The sequence below is a fragment of the Rhinopithecus bieti genome, unplaced genomic scaffold, assembly GCF_001698545.2.
Source record: "Rhinopithecus bieti isolate Rb0 unplaced genomic scaffold, ASM169854v2 scaffold_4709, whole genome shotgun sequence".
Lineage (NCBI taxonomy): Eukaryota > Metazoa > Chordata > Mammalia > Primates > Cercopithecidae > Rhinopithecus > Rhinopithecus bieti.
Window position 1 is genome coordinate 3522641 of NW_016805139.1, and position 18079 is coordinate 3540719.

At 41.4% G+C, this 18079-nt stretch overlaps 1 protein-coding gene and 1 long non-coding RNA gene across 4 annotated transcripts in view; one reads left to right on the forward strand and one right to left on the reverse strand.

The window, feature by feature from the left end:
* Nucleotides 1–6854, reverse strand: part of OGFRL1 (opioid growth factor receptor like 1) — a 34775-nt gene extending 27921 nt beyond the window's left edge. The window contains exons 1-3 of one of the 3 annotated variants that reach the window (XM_017871401.1): nt 5747–6854; nt 1578–1664; nt 1346–1424 (exon numbers count right to left, since the gene is read on the reverse strand). The gene's annotated coding sequence lies outside the window, so the exon portion shown is untranslated. Of the gene's footprint in view, nt 1–1345; nt 1428–1577; nt 1665–5746 lie in introns of all 3 variants that reach the window. The other 2 variants (XM_017871399.1, XM_017871400.1) reach the window with 2 other exon arrangements.
* Nucleotides 1–18079, forward strand: part of LOC108529216 (uncharacterized) — a 158723-nt gene that overhangs the window by 119593 nt on the left and 21051 nt on the right. Inside the window, exons 2-3 of the long non-coding RNA XR_001885439.1 lie at nt 16178–16296; nt 17567–17662. This is a non-coding gene — a long non-coding RNA (uncharacterized LOC108529216). The remainder of the gene's footprint in view (nt 1–16177; nt 16297–17566; nt 17663–18079) is intronic.

Sequence of the window (18079 nt, forward strand, 5' to 3'; positions counted from 1 at the left end):
ATAGAGTTAAATACTATCATAGTTTTATGTTCAATATTTTTAATACGTGAAGGCATTCCTTTAGGAAAATTGTATGAAATTCAAATCAGACTCAAATTAACAATCTATCATTGCATTTCTTCAAAAGATTTTTCTACCCCAAGTCCTAACAAAATGAATAATTTAGCCAATATTTTTCCATTAGTAAATAAAGCAACACATTTCTATCATTAGTAAATATAACTGTGCAATTTTATCCAGAGGTTTCCCTCCACATCACAGCAGACTTTTGGGATACCAGAAAGCTAAAGACAAGTAGATCTGGCCACGTCAACAATGTTCTCAAATATTAACTCACACTGGTAGGTCTGTCGGTATACAATACTGGGACTCCCTCCTCCCAAACTCCATCCAGGCTTTAGACCTCTTGCCTCGAGTTAGTTCACCAAAGAATGCAAGGTCCTGCCACTTGAAAGCCTTGCAATCTATCACCTTCATTCCATGACTTACAGTGCTGTGAAACTGGCTCAGTTTCCACTGAGAGCAAATAGCAGAAGCCAGGGCAGTCTGACCACCTCACACAGAAAAGGGCTCTTGGGAGAGAAGCCAGCTTTGCTAGGGTGACCTAGATAAAATTAGGATGACCACCATGAACCACAGCATGATGCCTCAATGAGATATGCAATGTTGTGGTCATATTACCATAGCAGCTGCATCTTCTCACTATGGGTTTGGAAAATATCCTAGGAGAGCAATTGCAGAGTTGGGAAGGACACAAGTGTATTTGGCAGAGTTGGATGGAGATCTACTGTATCTGCAGTTCCCTTCCCAGAATATTGGAACTCCAAACAGGAATTGCTGTAGATTCCTGATACCTGAATCTGAAAACTGACAGGAAAGATAATTCTAAATACAAACAGCACTTTTCAGTCACATGCTAAATAATTTTCAGCTATGGTACAATGGAAAGAACAGTGGACTCTAGAACCTGCAATCAAGTTACCTAAGCTTTAAATCCTAGTGACCTAATCTTTGACATGAGAAAGCTGAATTTGATCTTCTCTACTGTTCCTTAATAACCTAAAATTCTGTGGTTCTATACATCTCCTCTCTCTTCCTCTCACAAAAAATTGTCCCTACTATCTTTCAGATAATAGCGATGTAGACAAGGAAGATACCATTAATCCATAGCTCTTCCTCCAGAATTTACCAAGTACATGCTCACAAACCTATGGTCTAGGATGTGGGGGACACATTAGACTGCATAGCAAAGTAAATCCAATCAATGAAACAAACCACAAAATAAACAAAGAATAACCAAGTGTATGTGATTAAAGTGCAATTTATCAAGTAGTACGTTACTCACCATCTGGCTTGAATGGAATTTTATTCTTATAAAAACGAAGATTGCTCAAGTCATTTTGATATCGGATATCTTTGAAGTTCTGCTAAAGGAAAAAATAAATCAATCTCCAGCACATAGAAATACAGTAAAGGTACAAGGACCCTTCATGCATGTTTTCTCAGTGGCACCATAAAAATTTAAAAACAGAAGGAAAATAGTTTACATTTTAGAACATAATGTTCTATACTCTTACTGGGTACTGGTGTCGGTACTTGTACAAATCCCTCGCAGCATAAAAACTTCTCTTTGGTTTGGCAGTTGCTTCAGTGGAATCACCACCCTGAAATAAAAAGTGAAACTCTGTTTACATGTTGACGCAAGATAATTTCACAAAGAAATTTCCAGAACAAACTTATAAGGAAGAGCCATAAAGAAACCCTGAAAATTGTCAATCTGTTCAGATTAATGAAAATATTATAAATGTTCCTTTAATAACGCTTACTAGCAATATTTCTTAGCGTCCTGTTTTTCTTATTTGAACCAATAGTATTTGTCCTAAGATATATTACCGAAAAAAACACTTTATTATTAACCAAAAACCGAAAGAGGCCAATGTTATTGATCAATAGCCATCAGAAATAGAATTCAAAAGGAATTTATTTATTTACTAGAGGATTATGCAAGTGATTCTATGATAAAACTTACTTCAGAATATTTTACATAATACTAAGAATGTGTTAAGATACTAAATCAATTCTGCAAAGAAAATTTTCATTAAATTTGCAACATTTAGCTGTACTTGGAAGTCAAGTAATATTTATGAAAAGAAAGGATTTTAAAACAAACTATCTTTCTAAACTCCATCCTTTACAACACCATGACAGGTACACAAAGGCATGAATAATCATCTGTTCACTGAGTAATACAATGTGATATAAACATTTAAAATATATGCACACAAAGCAATAAAATGCTCTTAAATGGAATGATGTCCGATTGAAATAACTTATATGTAGTTTACTCATACTATTTAAACTCTAAGTAAAATTCCTATCACCATGAACTGATTTTTAAAGTATAAGATGTGGGTTAATATAATCGATTTGCATTCCCTATATGTACTATTATAATGTATGAGAAAGTGCTGATGACAAAGATGAAAAAGAAAAACTTTAGACCTTTAAGAGTCATTAAAAGCTTTGCCCAAATTCTTTTCTCCTCAACCCCGTCCTCCATCTGTGTTGACAGATTGGCATCGTCTAAGTAATTTTCACACATTTTTGAAGTAGTGTGATTCTCACTATTACTACAAGTACCGAGTTACTTCAACACCAAATCTTCTGATGCTTAACATTAGTTACTCTGTCATGTTACATAAGCAAGGAAAAGCTTCAATTCTGGTCCTTGCCACAAGTTTCAAAATAGCTCTGCCTAGCAAGTTTCTGAATCTATTTAGCCTGAGCTACAACCATATGAATCATCATCCTACATTTGTATAGAAAGCACTCTCCATTTACAAAGCACTTACATATATAGTGGAATAGACAACAAACAGGGCTGACAGTCAAAAGGCATTATTTCATTTGATTCGTAAAACACACCTGACTGACAGTTAATTAGCATTTCCATCTTAGAAACAAGGTATCAGGAGCTTAGACAAGTTGCACACCATCCAGAGTCCAGTGACAGTGCAAGAACAAGAATCCCAGGCTCTGGGTTCAAGTCCAAGTCTGAATCAATCTTAGTCACACTAAAAAATGAAGGATATATGGAAACCTTGGTGTAGTATCAGTAGCCCAAGACTTGGAGTCAGAAGACTAGGAATCTTAACGCTGCTACTTGGTATTTGTGAGGCCTTAAGCAAATCATTTAGCTGAATCTTAGTTTTATCATCTCTGAAATAAAGCTAATGACTCATGCCCTACCTATTTCTCAGGATTATCATAAGAATGACTGTGTCCTGCCAGCATCTGCTCCTGCTCTTCCAACCCCTATTCCCTTTGGACTCTACCCAGACCCCTTTCACCTGTTCAGACAAGGATTCTATTGTTCAATATTGTTCCTCTTTCCTGGATCATCAAAATTTCCCTCTCTTCTGGATCTCAAACAAACATGCTGCAGTATCTTTAATATTAAAATAAACATACAAAACATCCTTGACCCAAGCCTACCATCAATTACAGATCCATATATCTACTCCTTTTTTATAGTAGATCACCACCAAAGAATTGCCCATACTTTCTGTCTCCTTCTCTTCTTTCCCCATTTTCCCCTGACCCACCTCAATCAGGCTTTTGTCCTCAGCACTCCAAAAAAATAGTTCTTGTGAACTTCACCAATAAATCTCCATCTTGCCAAACCATTTCTTAATGTTCACCTCAGGTGACTTCCCAACAGCACTGGGCCAATTAAAGCATCCCTCCTTCCTGAAACTGTCAGTATTTGGCTTACAGGATACTACACTTTCTTAGTTTACTTTCTGTCTCACTGGGCCCCCCTTGTCAGCCTTCTTTTTTGGCTCCTCCTCCTCTTCACACCCTCTAAATGGAGGGGTGCCTAGGGTCCTCATTCATCATCACTCCTTGATAACCCCTTATCTTCCCATGCCTTTAAATACCATTGATCTCAGATGCTGAGGACTCTAGTCCTGGACTAAGTCTCCATTCATAGATGTAATTTAACTACCCAACAAATAATTAACTACCTAACAACTCTACTTGGATGTCTAATAGGATATCAAACTCAAGAGAATCTTTGATTTAACCTCCACAGCTGCATTCTCCCTAGACTTCCCTGTCGTGGTTAATGTCACCATCATTTGTCCAATATTCAGAGGGACTAGGATGATGCAATGGAAGTGGTGTGAAGGAGTCAGTCTGGGATATGCTTTAAAAGTAGCTCCAGTATTACCTGCAAGTGGATTGGCTCTGAGAAATAGAAAACAAACAGGGTTGTCAGTCAAAAGGCAAAATTGAAAAGCAGATTTTTGGGGGAAGTCAGATGGTGATACTAACAAGAAAAATTAATCATTAAAAGGGAATAGGGAGGGCTGGTGTAGTCTACTAGTTACTGGGGTTGCAACTAACTGACTGAACATTATTAAAACGTTTTATATAGATGGACCTGGTAAGTTGGATTGAATCTTAGCTGGTGTTTTTTGATATTCCAAATTTCTGTAGGAAGTTACTTAATTGGGAGACAAACGGAAGGGAAAAACATGAGAATGCAGCATCTAATAATTTAATAAGATTGAATTAGCAATGCAAAACAACAGCGGCAAACCAGACACAGGGGCAGATGGAAATTCAGAATTCCACAGGTCCAAGGCGCTGATATCAGTGATAGACAGACTTGGGTTTGCATCATCCTCTCCTTCAATTATCTTGGGCAAGTTTTCCTTTCTCTCTAAGCCTCAGTTTTCTCTAAAATGGAGACCACACAGCAAACCCCCACCCCAAAATTGTAGGTCACTTAAATAACACGTTTAGCACAGAGCCTGCACTAAGACTTTATGATTTTCTCCTCACCTAAATAGAGTTGATCATCAAGATGGTTGAAGCAGTGTTAGCTGTAATATTTCGGTTATGATTCCCCCAAAACCCTGTGGTCACATTGGACTTTGGGCTCCGTTTTCCCAATCTCCATCGCCCCTAGCTGATAAAGAGAAGGGCCTAATGCGGAGCTCAAACCTGAACCACCTCTAGGATGCACACTTTTTCAGGGAGCCGACTACATATTTCCTCCTTTTTAAAGTTCCTGATTATTTTCAGTGCATCAGAGGTTAAGGGGTTACGTATCTCTTGCCTAACCTCTCCCCCAAGCTGTATTAGTCAAACGGTTCAAACAGTTGGATCAACAAGTCTTCTGGTGAAATAAGATTCGTGAAGAATACCCTGAATCCTAGGTTGAAAGGCCTGAGTTGGGCAGAACAGTGACGTATGAACTTCAGATGGGGGCCTACACTTCTGACGGTTTAGACCCCACTGTAGGGGAGAGCGCTGGCTGCCTGCACTTGTAGCCCCACCTTATTCTGAGTAATTTTTGTTGTTGTTGTTACCAATAACACGGACTAGAGGGGTTGTCACAAACCTCTATTTTTAGACAGGTTCCTCCCACCTCACCTTCCCATAACCCAGCTGCGCTGCAGAGGCAAAGAAAACACCCATTCAAGTTGGGTTCTGCCTTGAGCCGTGCCCTCGGCCAGGCCCCAGGCCGGCAGTGAGAGGGTTCCGCGCTTTGGGCTCCTGCAGGCCCCCGGGCTCCACCTGGAGACAGGTCAGCCGCGGCGCGGAGGGGTCGGGTGGCAGTGGCGAGCAGCCCCCTAGCGCCCCTGCCCTCCCAGTGCGAGGGCGGTCTGGCACTTGACCCTCTGCGGCTCCGGGGCGCCCTGGCCCGACCCGAAGCCACCGCTGGGCCGCGTACCTGCTCGGCGTCCGCCGCCTCGGCGTCCTCGTCCGGCGCGGGGCTGGCGGCGGGGCCGCCCGCGGCTCGCTCTGGGGGCTGCGCACTGCTCGGCTCCTGCCCCGGGCCCTCGCTGCGCCGCCGCCCCTGGGCTCCTCGGCTTCTCGGGCCCGAGTCAGTCTGCCAGGGGTCGCAGTCTCCCACGGTGGTGGCTCACGGCGAAGCTGACCCCGCCCCGAGCACGTTGCCATTAAAGCAGGCCGGCGGCCGGCGCGAAGCACAAGCCGCGGGGCTCGGGGCGGCGGGCTGCGGCAGGCGCTCCCTACCGGGCCGCGGCATGGCCGCGGCGAGGGCGCTTGGGCGGCAGCCTACGGGCGCGCCGCCCGCACTGCCTCAGCGCGGCGAGCGGTCGGACAGGCACCCTCGCGGGGAGGAGCCGGCGGCCCCGGGACCGCCGCCGCGCGCGCCTGAACCCGCCCATCCGGCTCCTTCTCCTCCCCACAAGCGGGAGAGGCCGCCTGCCCAGAGTCCCTGGGGGAGCCAACTGCGGTCCCCAGCCGAGCGCCGCCGGCCCCTGGCCGCGCCTTACTTCCCCGTTTCTCCCTGAAACACCTGCCTTCACGTGGCCCCCGGCGGTCCCTGGAGTGGATCGGGGTCGGCTGCTACCTTCGCAGCCCGGAGCCGGGGGACGCCCTCCCGGGGCATCTCCCAGCTGAGCGGGAAGAGGGATCCCGCGCAGCTCCGGGAGCTTAGGACTGGCGTGGACGTGATGTCGAGGAGGTATCACCGTCAGCAGGCGGGTCCTGTCCGCACGCCCTCCCCCTCTCCCTGGTCCAGGAGGAAGACACTTTAGCTGCAGCAGAAGACAAAAGCTGATGGTGCTGGGCACCATATAAACAGGAAATCCCAGCTGCCACGACTGTACTTAGGGCAGCCACCTAGAGTGCGTGTGGTCTTAAAAAAACTCAGTGCTATCAGTCACCTCATCTAATGAGCGAACGTCTCGTGAAACAAAAGGAACAGTAACAACTGGATGATCACATTGATTTGTGGGTAACTTTACACCCACTCCAAATTGGTGCTCTGGATAGGCAAAAATCTCGGAATCGTAGAACATATGGCTGTTTCTAAGGGAAGAAGCCTTGGCCCTTTGGTCTCTCCTGCAAATGAAACAAGGAGGGAGAACTGTGTTATAGAAGTATTTTTTCTTCTTCTTTCTTCCTTTTTGAGACGGAGTCTCCCTCTGTTGCCCAGGCTGGAGTGCAGAGGCGCGATCTCGGCTCACTGCAACCTCCACCTCCTGGTTTCAAGCGATTCTCCTGCCTCAGCCTCCCGAGTGGCTGGGATTACAGGCGTGAGCCACCGCAACCAGCCTGTAGAGGTACTTCAAGATAAGGTAGCATTATCAAATACGTGACCCAGAGGAAAGTGACTGTTGTAAAATGTGTCTTCTGACTTTCTAACTAGAAGGGAAGCCCAGGCAGCCCCCGTCTCAAAGTGTGTCTGTATTTACAGTGCTGTCAGCTTGGTGGGTGCTCAGTAAACATTTGTTAAATATGGACCGAGAAAAACAAGCTGGATATTTGAAGATTAAACTGTTGAACTTGGAATGAATAGTTTCTTTTTAAATGTTTCATGAAGAAGTAGGAAGCCAAATCATGTTAGATGGACTGTTTCTAAGAGAAGAATCAGGTAAACTGTCTGCCTATTCCATGGATAAATCAGGATTACCTAAACGCTTCATGCATTGCAACAAGACATCGAGGCTGTGGCTCTGTCACTAATCAGTTTCTGACTTTAAGTAGGTCACATGAACCTAAACTTCCTCGTCTGTAAAAATGAGACCAGCTCTCTGGGATCCCCTCCAGCTCTGACCTTGTGTGATCCTATGACTAGGAAAAGCTCTGAAGCTAATAAGAAATAGACATGGGATGCACAAAAAGACTTTTGGGGCCAGGTGCAGTGGCTCACGCCTGTAATCCCAGCACTTTGGGAGGCCGAGGCAGGCAGATCACCTGAGGTCAGAAGTTCAAGACCAACCTGGCCAACATCTGATGAAATCCCATCTCCACAAAAAAAATACAAAAATTAGCCTGGCTTTGTGGCGGGCGCCTGTAATCCCAGCTACTTGGGAGGCTGACGCACGAGAATCGCTTCAACCTGGGAGGTGGAGGTTGCAGTGAGCTGAGATCGGGCCACTGCACTCCAGCCTGGGTGATAGAATGAGACCCCCCGCCAAAAAAAAAAAAAGACTTTTTGGTTATAATGGCTTAGCAGAAGATGTGGGGCAGCCACATACCACAGGAATCCAACTGCTCAAAGCTGGGGATTTGATTTTCCATTGCTAGAAGACCAGAACACATTGCAGAAGTAGATATTGTCCATCCAGCCTTAAGTGTTCCAAGATTGTTGATGTAGAAAGTCTAAGAATAGTTGTTGAGTCCCAGGCGCTCCATCGGTTGGTCTAGGTGTATGTAGATTAAAGTTGGCCACATGTTCTTTGCTCTCTTCCCATTGAGAAGTAGTCTTATTCCTTACTCTTGAAGGAGCTGGCCTCAGTGGCTTGCTTAACTATAGAATATGGAAGAAGTGATAGTCTAGGATTTTCTAAGTTGAGCCACAAGGAACCTTGCATTTTCCACTGGGGTCTCTTGGAATATTCTCTGCTTGCCCCATGCTGCCATGTAAAAAGTTCAGCTAGCTTGAGACTGCCATACTAGAAAGGCCACTTGTGTGTGGCCTCTGGTCATCCTCTGGTCATGGTACCAGCTGAGCCCTACCTTCCAGTATTCCCTGTTGGATTCCACTGTTTTTTTGTTTTGTTTTGTTTTGTTTTTTTTTAATTGAATCCTCCAGACCAACCCATCCACCATCTGAATCCCTTTCAGTGACCTCCGTCGATCCTACTTGGAATAAAGGGACTACCCAGCAAAGCCCTGCTCAGATTTCTGACCCACAGAAGAGTGAAATGCAATAAAATGTCTGTTGCTTTAGGTCACTAAATTTTGTAGTAGTTTATTATACATCAGTAGGTAATGGAATGGTGAGAAGTATCTGTATAACCCTATCTGTGTTTGTGCATATAAACATTTAAGTAACAGCTGCAATTAAATCCTTCCCTTTTACATCACCTTTTGAAAGATGTATCAGTTTTTATAGGACCACAGATGATATGCCAGAGTGTGCAATATATTTTTAAAGAACATAATTTTACATGAAGCATAACACCAACCTTATATAATATTTAATCAATTTTAAGTCCAGAGCAATAAGCATGACCACATTGTGCCCAATCTATGTATTATTTTAAAAAATTAATTCTGAAGGTCTGTCATCCCAAGGTTCTATACACAGGAATTATGCTTCTCAAATACCTCAACTTTTTTTATTATCCCTACCTTTCAGAGTATTTAACATTCCTGCATCAGTAAAGAAGCATACCTTTGCTTCATATAAAAATCATCACTTAGCTCAGTGCCAGGCATCTATTAATTTATCAATATATGTTAGCTGTAATGATGTTTCATCCAATATGTCTTTAAAGAACATATAATTCAACAGTAATATAAACATGTATGGAACAAGGAGAAGCTATTATCACGATGGTCTATAATATAGTTTCTGACTCCCTGTAAATAGAATCTGCTCTAAATTAAGCAGATACTATAGCCATGCTTCAGTATAACTTGGTTTTCAACTTTGTTATGAAATCCTTTAAGGGTGAGGCCATCTTACAAAGGACAAAGGAACTGGTGCTTCAGGAACTAAACTTTTTTGGATGAAACCCAAATGTATCTGGCGTATGTTGAATTGTCTTTTATAGTCAATCCTGTTTTAGGGACATTAACAAAGGTTTATTATTACATAATTTGAGAGTCTCTCAAATGAAAGGAAAGGGCAGATCAAGGGTCGTTTTCCCCAACCTCAGGAGGTAACTCCTCAGTACCTCCCAGGAACCTGAAATCTATGGAGGAAAAAAAATAGTGTTATTTTTAAAATTAAAAATAATAAAGATGGCTCTGTAAAGAAACATCTGAAATTAGTAATAACATGCTGTAATATTGTTTTCCATTGACCATAGCCAAGGACCTCTGCTGGCACCCATGGGAACTTTGTGTCCTTGAGAATAAGATACCCTTCCTCCAGGGCTTAGTGAGCAGGACCTGGACTGGAGTTCCCTCCCACCACCTTAACTGAACATTTTCATACAGGATATAGCGTGTACAACCTCACATAGAGTTCCAGACCAGACAAGACTTGCTGGAAATTTCCCAGGATCTTCCTTCCTTAAGGCAGGAATTTATAATAGGTTATAATTTATGAAAACAAAATATTTTTTTCTCCTTCCTCCCTGCAAATGTTCTATACTTTTTGTATGATTCTGAGATATCTTCTCCTATATCCTCATCAACCACTAACATCGCCATAGCCCTTCTTACCAAAACCTTTCTTTCTTTTTGGACAATGCTATTGTGCAATTCAATGTTTTTCTGCATGTTTCTTTTATCTTTATAAGGCTTGTTGCAAAAATATCTCTGCTCTCCATTACCTCTTCCTTAAAATTCTTTCTTCTTAGTCTTCTCAAAGAAATGACCAGCAATTAAAGCAATTCCTGTATACCAAAACCAAAGCTTTCAAAGTTGTTTTAAATGAGATACAGAAATAAACACACATATGTCTAATTTCAACTAAATTGAACTTGTAGTAGCAAAGAGATTTCTGCAGTTTTTTTTTTTTTTTCTTTTGAGACGGAGTCTCGCTCTGTCGCCCAGGCTGGAGTACAATGGCTCAATCTCAGCTCACTACAACCTCCGCCTCCTGGGTTCAAGTGATTCTCCTGCCTCAGCCTCCCACGTATTTGAGACTGTAGGCATGCACCACCATGCCTGACTAATTTTTGTATTTTTAGCAGAGACAGGGTTTCGCCATGTTGGCCAGGCTGGTCTCGAACCCCTGACCTCAGGTGATCTGCACACTTCGGCCTCCCAAAGTGCTGGGATTACAGGTGTGAGCCACTGTGCCCGGCCTGCATTTTTTATTACAGATATAAAGTGTCAAATATTTTACTATCAAATATTGGTAACAAATGAATTGAATTCCCTCACTGGCACCTAAATTGCTGCCAAGACTCTTCGGAACCTGTGTGGTCTTCCAAATCTTATACATCAAATTTATCAAAAAGTAGCAGGATATGTTGTGTGAGTACTGCTGGGATCATTTGTTTATTTGTTCATTCATTCATTTTTGTTATTCTCACTTAATTTCTTTCATCAACATCCATCATGGGAAGCCACCTTGCCCTAGGGAGAGCTCCTGACCTAGGGTGTTTAGAATATATTAAGGAAAACAGCAATTAACAAATTCAAAAATAATAATAATTACAAGTTGTAAGTACAATGCAGGCAAAGTGAGATCATGGGGTTTTGACTTTACTCTGGGAGTCAGGGAATTTCTCTGGGGAGGTGACATATAAGGGAAGAAATGAAGGACAGAAGAGAAATTAGCCTGACAAAGAGCAGAGAGAAGAGCATTCCTGGCAAAGATATTGGCATGGGCAAAGGTCCCAGGCAAGAACAAGATTAGCCACTACGGCCAGAGTGTCCAGAGAGCAGGTGTGCAAGGTGTGTAAGGTACAAAGCAAGTCGGGGTGTTTGATTTCAGGTTTTTGGATATTGGTTCGTTTTTGAAAACCAATCTTTAGCCTCTTTCATCAAAAGCAACACTGTTTCTATTTTTTTCTGGTAGTTCTTTTTGTTGGTTTTATTATTTCTTGGTAAAGTAACAGATAGGAAGTAGATGACGGACCTGGTTGCATATGTCAGGCACCTTTGCAGCCTTTTCCAGGCCACTGGAGCATTGGCTAATACACCACAGCAATAACATAACTGCATTTCATGGAACCTAAGAATCATTTATTCTCAGATGCATGTTATTTCAGATGTATTTAAATGTAAAAAATTGTACATTCTAGAATTCATGTAATATGGTTTGCTAAAAGACAATGTTTAACATTTTTACAGAACCAATTTATTCCTAAGAAATAGTTTACAATTCAAAGGCCAACTCTAGACTCATAACTGATACTGAGTATTTTCAAAGCTTAAAGATTTTTGTTTACCAATCGCATTAAAGTTAGCAAAAGTAAAAGGTCCATAGAATTTATGAGTGTTGAATTAGTGCATAATAACATATCAGTGGAGCTAAGTTGAAATTAAGATAAGAATTTGGTAAGTCATCATTTGCATAAATTCAGCCTGTAGACGAAAATAGAACCATATTTAAATTTTAAAAATAATGACACGTTCAAATATAATGTTTAGAGTTATTTGGATAATTCAGCAGCATTTAGACCATATTTTGATTTAAAAAATAGTATCAATACTATGAGATATAGAAATATTTGACTTCAAAAAAGAAAAGAATTTTGCCCCTACCCTCCAAAATTATTACTTATTTTTCCTGAATAAAACTAGATATGTATTCCACAATCATTTTTTCCCAATTATTGCATTGAGTATGTATTGCTATTTTATTTAATTTTTATTCTCAATCCTTGACATTTATCTGTTCTGAAGCATTACAAGTAACAGAATAAAAAATGAATGAGTAAACACACTAGACTCTCCCGTGGCTCAGAAGGGCACTTGTCATTAAATCTGTAGCCAAGGAATATGTGATTCTTAATGGGTTTCCTCCAGCCTTCCTTGGGGTTTCTGCCTTCTCTTTATCTTATAAAAGGACCCCAGGGGTAGTTGGCAGGGATGGGTTTCCTCCAGGCTCCTCTGAGTGCAGATGATTTTGAGGATACATCAAAACCAGAAGTCCTGCTGTCACTGGCCCTTGGAACATGCCAAAGGGATACAGGTAGATGCATTTGGCACTTTATCCTAAAACCTAATTGCAGCCTCAGTGCACCAGATGAACTAAATCTTGTTCCTGCCCAAAGAAAAGTCCAGGCTGCTTAAGCCTAAACCAACCCCAGACTCTGGTCTGGCCTTCTATGAGATGGGTGTGCTGTTTTGGGGATGGGTAAAGACTAATTCCTTATAGACTGTCAACAGCTTCATCAGGAGAGAACTGAGGTATGGCTGTAGGTGTCAGGGAGAAATACAATTAATCCAGATGCCCATCTCTTCAAAGACAGGGGGCAGCCTATCAAGCAACAATTGTTTCTTCCAGGCTTCATAGCTTACAATTACCTTTAGAAGTGTTCCTGGGGAATAGATTTGCCTTAATTCAAAACTTTTCTTTCATGGCCAATCATCTGTTGTACCCAGTTTCCAAGTCAGCCCTAATGATCTTCACTTCCTGATATTCAGTCCCCTGCAGGTCCTGTGTGACCAGTAAAATGTGGTGGATGTAATGGCATGTGACTTCTAAGGCTAGGTAATAAAAGACATCACAGCTTCCACTTTGGGATTGCTTACTCTGGGGGAAGCCAGTTGCCATGTCATGAGAACACTCAAGCAGGCCTATGGAGAGGCCCACAAGGAGAGGGACAGGGTTCCCCTGCCAACAGACAGCACTAACTTGCTGACAGTGAGAGTAAGTCACTTTGGAAGGGGATCCTCCAGCCCCAGTCAGCCTTCAGATTCCTGAGGCTCTAACTGACATCTGACTGCAACCACATTTATGGCCCTTCCCTTCCGTCTCTTAAGCAGTATGAGCTATCCAGCCTAGCTCTTCCTAGATTCCTGATCAACAGATAAAGTGAGAGAAAATAAATGATTATTGTTTTAACCCACTATATTAGTCAGTTTTCATGCTGCTGATAAAGACATACCCGAGACTGGGTAATTTATAAAGAAAAAGAGGTTTAGTGGACTCAAGAGTTCCATGTGGCTGGTGAGGCTTCACAATCATGGTGGAAGGCAAAAGGCACATCTTACATGGCAGCCAACAAGAGAGAATGAGAGCTAAGTGAAAGGGGAAACGCCTTATAAAACCATCAGATCTCGTGAGACTTATTCACTACCATGAGAACAGTATGGGGAAACCACTCCCTGATTCAATTATCTCCCACCAAGTCCCTCGCAAAACATGTGGGAATTGTGGGAGCTACAATTCAAGATGAGATTTGGGTGGGGTCACAGCCCGAGCATATCAGCCACTATATTTTGAAATGATTTATCACAAATCATTGGAGTAACTAGAACATCATCATTGTGTCATTAGTCACCAATTTTATTTATTCCACAAACTTTTATCGAACACCTGTTATACGTCAGGCCCTTTGTTAGGCTGGGATACAAAGAACTACAACACACAGTTGTTGCTCTCAATCCTTGGGAACACAGATGAGTAAATATGAATGACAGTACAAGATCCCATGAACAAAATGCTGTAAGAACACAACGAAAGGGGAATGTTTTTCTTTCCTTTGTCAATAAAAGAAGTTATTTATGTTTTCAATAAAATGTATTTAGTGCTTTTTAGGAGCCAATCGCTGTGATGTGTGATACAAGCTGATAAAAATAGGGTGAATGAGACACAAACCTTTTCCCAAGGTCAATGTCAAAAGCTGAGGAGATACCATTTAGAAAAAAGCAAAAATGAGGCCATCAAATTTTGCATGTTGTGACCTTAGTGAGAGCAATTTCTGTAAAATGGTGAAAATAGATAACAAATTCAAATAGGAAGAGGAGGAAGAGGCTGCTGGTGTAGAACATATTATTTTTTCAAGAATGTTAGTGACAAAAAGGAGAAAAGAGAAAGGTCAAGAACTTGGTTCTTCTGCTTACCTTCCATAAGGTCAGCTGATTTCATCACCAGTGACTTACTTCCCTTCTTCACTGAAGCTGGAGATACAGGTGTGTCAACAACGCTCACCTAAAATAGGATCAGGGCACTGGTAGGACCCTGAGAGTGAATGCCTCCTTAAATTTTGCACCCTAACCATCTTACTCACTTCACCCTAGTCCCAGCCCTGCAGGTAAGGGATTGCTTCTTGATGTTAAAATGAGGCTTAGAGAAGATAGAAACAACTGTTACAAGCTTCATCGCTGCTTAAAGACAATGACATGATGTATTAATGCAGAAAACTAACATTCAGTAACTACTGATGATAGTAGACGTTCCCAAGGATAAGCTGTATAAGCAGAGAGGGGTCATTGGAGAGACTGGCTGGCTCATCCCACCTCTAACTGGGTGGCATTCCCCACAAGGAATTGAGTAGGGTAAAGAGGCTGCCTTCACACTTGAGGATGCTCACTCACACTAACCTATTCTTGGGCTGAGCTCTCAAGAGACTAGCCTGTGAAACCAGAATACCAATCTTAATTCATAATGGCAACTGTAACTGGTAAGCCTAGGGCATGCCAGTGTCTGCCCACCCAGCTTGGTGAGCCTGAAATCAGAACAGGGGATGCTATGGGATTTAAATGTTAAAAGATCTTAAGGTCCCAAACTCTGCAGCCTCCTTTTGTGTATGATGGGGGGCATAGCAGTGTACCCTCTAATCCAGAAAATGTTCTATTGGGCACACTGTGCCTCTTAGATGCTGCCTTTTCTGAAGATACATAAATGATTAAACTTCTTGAGTGGATGACTCAGGGAGGATATTCTAACTGTATAACAACCCATACGTCATGGTCTCCAGTCAAGCAGAATGCCAGCAGGAGGCGGCACTGCTGGAGGCTCCCCGTTCTGTCAACTGCTGGATTGTGGGGAGTTCCAGAGTGTCTGGGAGAGGGAAGGAGTTCTGGGGGTTTGAGTGTCATGACTATTTATCAAACCCCTCTAAGTATTTTGATTTTTGATGATTGGCAGTCTGATTTTCAGTCTTCTTCTTGTATGTGAATATCGTGATCAGGGCACAGGCTGCCTTGGAAGCCTTACAGCTACTCTTGCCATGGTAACTTCTCTTTTTAACCTGAATTCATTTAATGCTGAAATTTTAGTTCTCAGAGGAAAACCATATTTCCCAGTTCTTAAAGACACCCCATTGTTACCTCAACTACTATCTCTAATAAAAATTAGCAAATTGCAATGGCATTGATATTTTTCTTTCTTAGAACCTTTTATAAGAAGTGACATATATTAGATACTTCTTAAATTCTTTCTAATAAATAGGTGAATGAACAAGCAATAAGAGTATTCTAATTACAATTTGTGTTTCCGTAAATGGCTAATAATAATGGAACATCTTTTCATATTATCTATTTGTCCATCTGTATATTTCCCCTGGTAAAAATGGGTGCTTCACATCTTTTGTTCATTTTGAAAATTGCATTGTTTCCTTATTGTTCAATGTTGAGAGTTCTTGATGTATTCTATATACAAGTCTTTTTTTGGGGGAATACATGATTTGCTAATATTTTCTCCCAACCTATAACGTGTCCTTTCATTCTCTCAATAGTATCATTTTCAGAGCAAAAGTTTTAAATTTTGATAAAAAATAAATTTATGACTTTTCAAAAATTGTATGGATGATGTGTTGTTTTCACATCTAAGAACTCTTTGCCTGATACAAGATGTCCATGAGAAGACCAGCCTACTGAGAACAGGCCTTCATAAACTTGAATGAGAGATAACGACAGACCAGCAAAGCCAAGCTCCCATCTTAACAAGAGGTGTGAACTTCTCAGTACTCCTCTCTCTCTCTCTCAGCTGTAGTTTAGGGCCCTGTAGATATTCTAGTGCCTCACCCAGGATGGGGTGACCAAGTCCTCCTAGCTTGTCAGGGACTCTTCCAGTTTTAGCTCTGAAAGTCCCATGTCAGTCCTGGACAAACTGAAACTAGGAGTAGAGAGTGTTTTCTGTTTCTCAGCTGCAATGGGTTTTCCCCAGAGTCCTAAGGGTGGCAGCGCTGACTACCCTCCTGTTAGGTGAAGGCTTTTGTTCCACAGAAGAGATGAAGGAGAAGGTCCTGGTGGGGGGTTCTTGCTCCTTTCAGCAAAGGCTGCTATTCTGCTTTCTCAGTGTGCTCCTGGTGGGGCTTCTGGAGAAGAGCTTGGAAAAGGGTGCAAACTCTCCTGTACCTGAAACTCCCAAGGGCTCTACATTCTCCTACCGGCCCACATGCAGCCTCTACCAATTCATTAACTATTCTGGCTGGGTTCTTTCTACCAGTGTCTGACTGTGTCTGCCCTAGTTCAGCAAGCTGTCTTATCTCTCCCTGCAGACACTTCTCATTCCTTAGATTTTGGGCTAGTGGGTTGTCCTGCAACCTCAGTTTTCTGATGAGTTTAAGGAAAGTGATAAACTTGCAGTCTGTCTGGCAGTGGATTATCACACACAATAATGAAGTGAGGTTCTTTCAAGCTCTGTACATCTCTGAGTCAAACATTTGATTTTTAACATGTGTAACTAATAAAAAAACTCAAGTGCACACACACAATACATACACATGCACATACACACACACCCCACTATATTTTCAACTCATAGCTGCCATAGGTTGATGAGTATACTCATAATTGGCTTATATTTGTCACATGTTCAGATAAGAGTGGGCAGGTTTTCAGTGAACTATCCTAAAGAAGTATCATTTCCATTTCTCTTTTACATGCAATCTAGAAATGTTGTGGAAGTTTCTTTTGCATTTAGAATGTCAGCCACCATATTGACATTCTGTCTCTCTGCACATTTGGCCCTCTCTTTCCTTCACAAATTGGATTTTTAAAGGAAATTTACTTAGATTTATTCTTATTGCAGGCTATTAATTTAGTAAATATATATTGGGTGTTTACAGAGAGTAAAGTATATTAGAGATACAAAGTACATGTTGGATTCTTTTTTTTTTTGTACATGTTGGATTCTTATGGAAAATCCCAATATTTTAAAAGTTTGGGGCACAAGCGTATCTCGTAAGTTGATGTCTTGTTATTTTCAACTCTGTAGATGTCTCTGTGTTGGGAAAACTTGGATAAGCAGGTCCACAGAAATTCCTCTGCTAGCCCTGTCACCTGGCGTTTCTACATAATGGCATATCCTCAGGTAGGTACAGATTCTCTTTACAATCTATGTTTTCATTGAATGATTAACAGAAAATTTTATACTAACTATTTGATGGTCATTATACTTATACTTGCTCTATTAATTAATAGCTATTATAACCACTATGGTAATTAGTATCTCTTTTATTACCTAGTACTATCTAATGGTTACTTCTGTCTCATAACTATCTTTAACTCATAAATGTTACAAAGATCATTTGTTATACTTCTGTAGATACTCAAAAAATGTTTATTGAATTATATTGAGTTTTGCATCCCTTACCTTAATATCAATATATTTTCAAAGAAAACCTCTGTTAAAAGGGAACTATAACACTTTTAACTGCCATAATTTTATTAAATACATTCATTAACATTAGTTAATGTTTAATTTATGGTTTTTTTTTTTTTTTTTTTT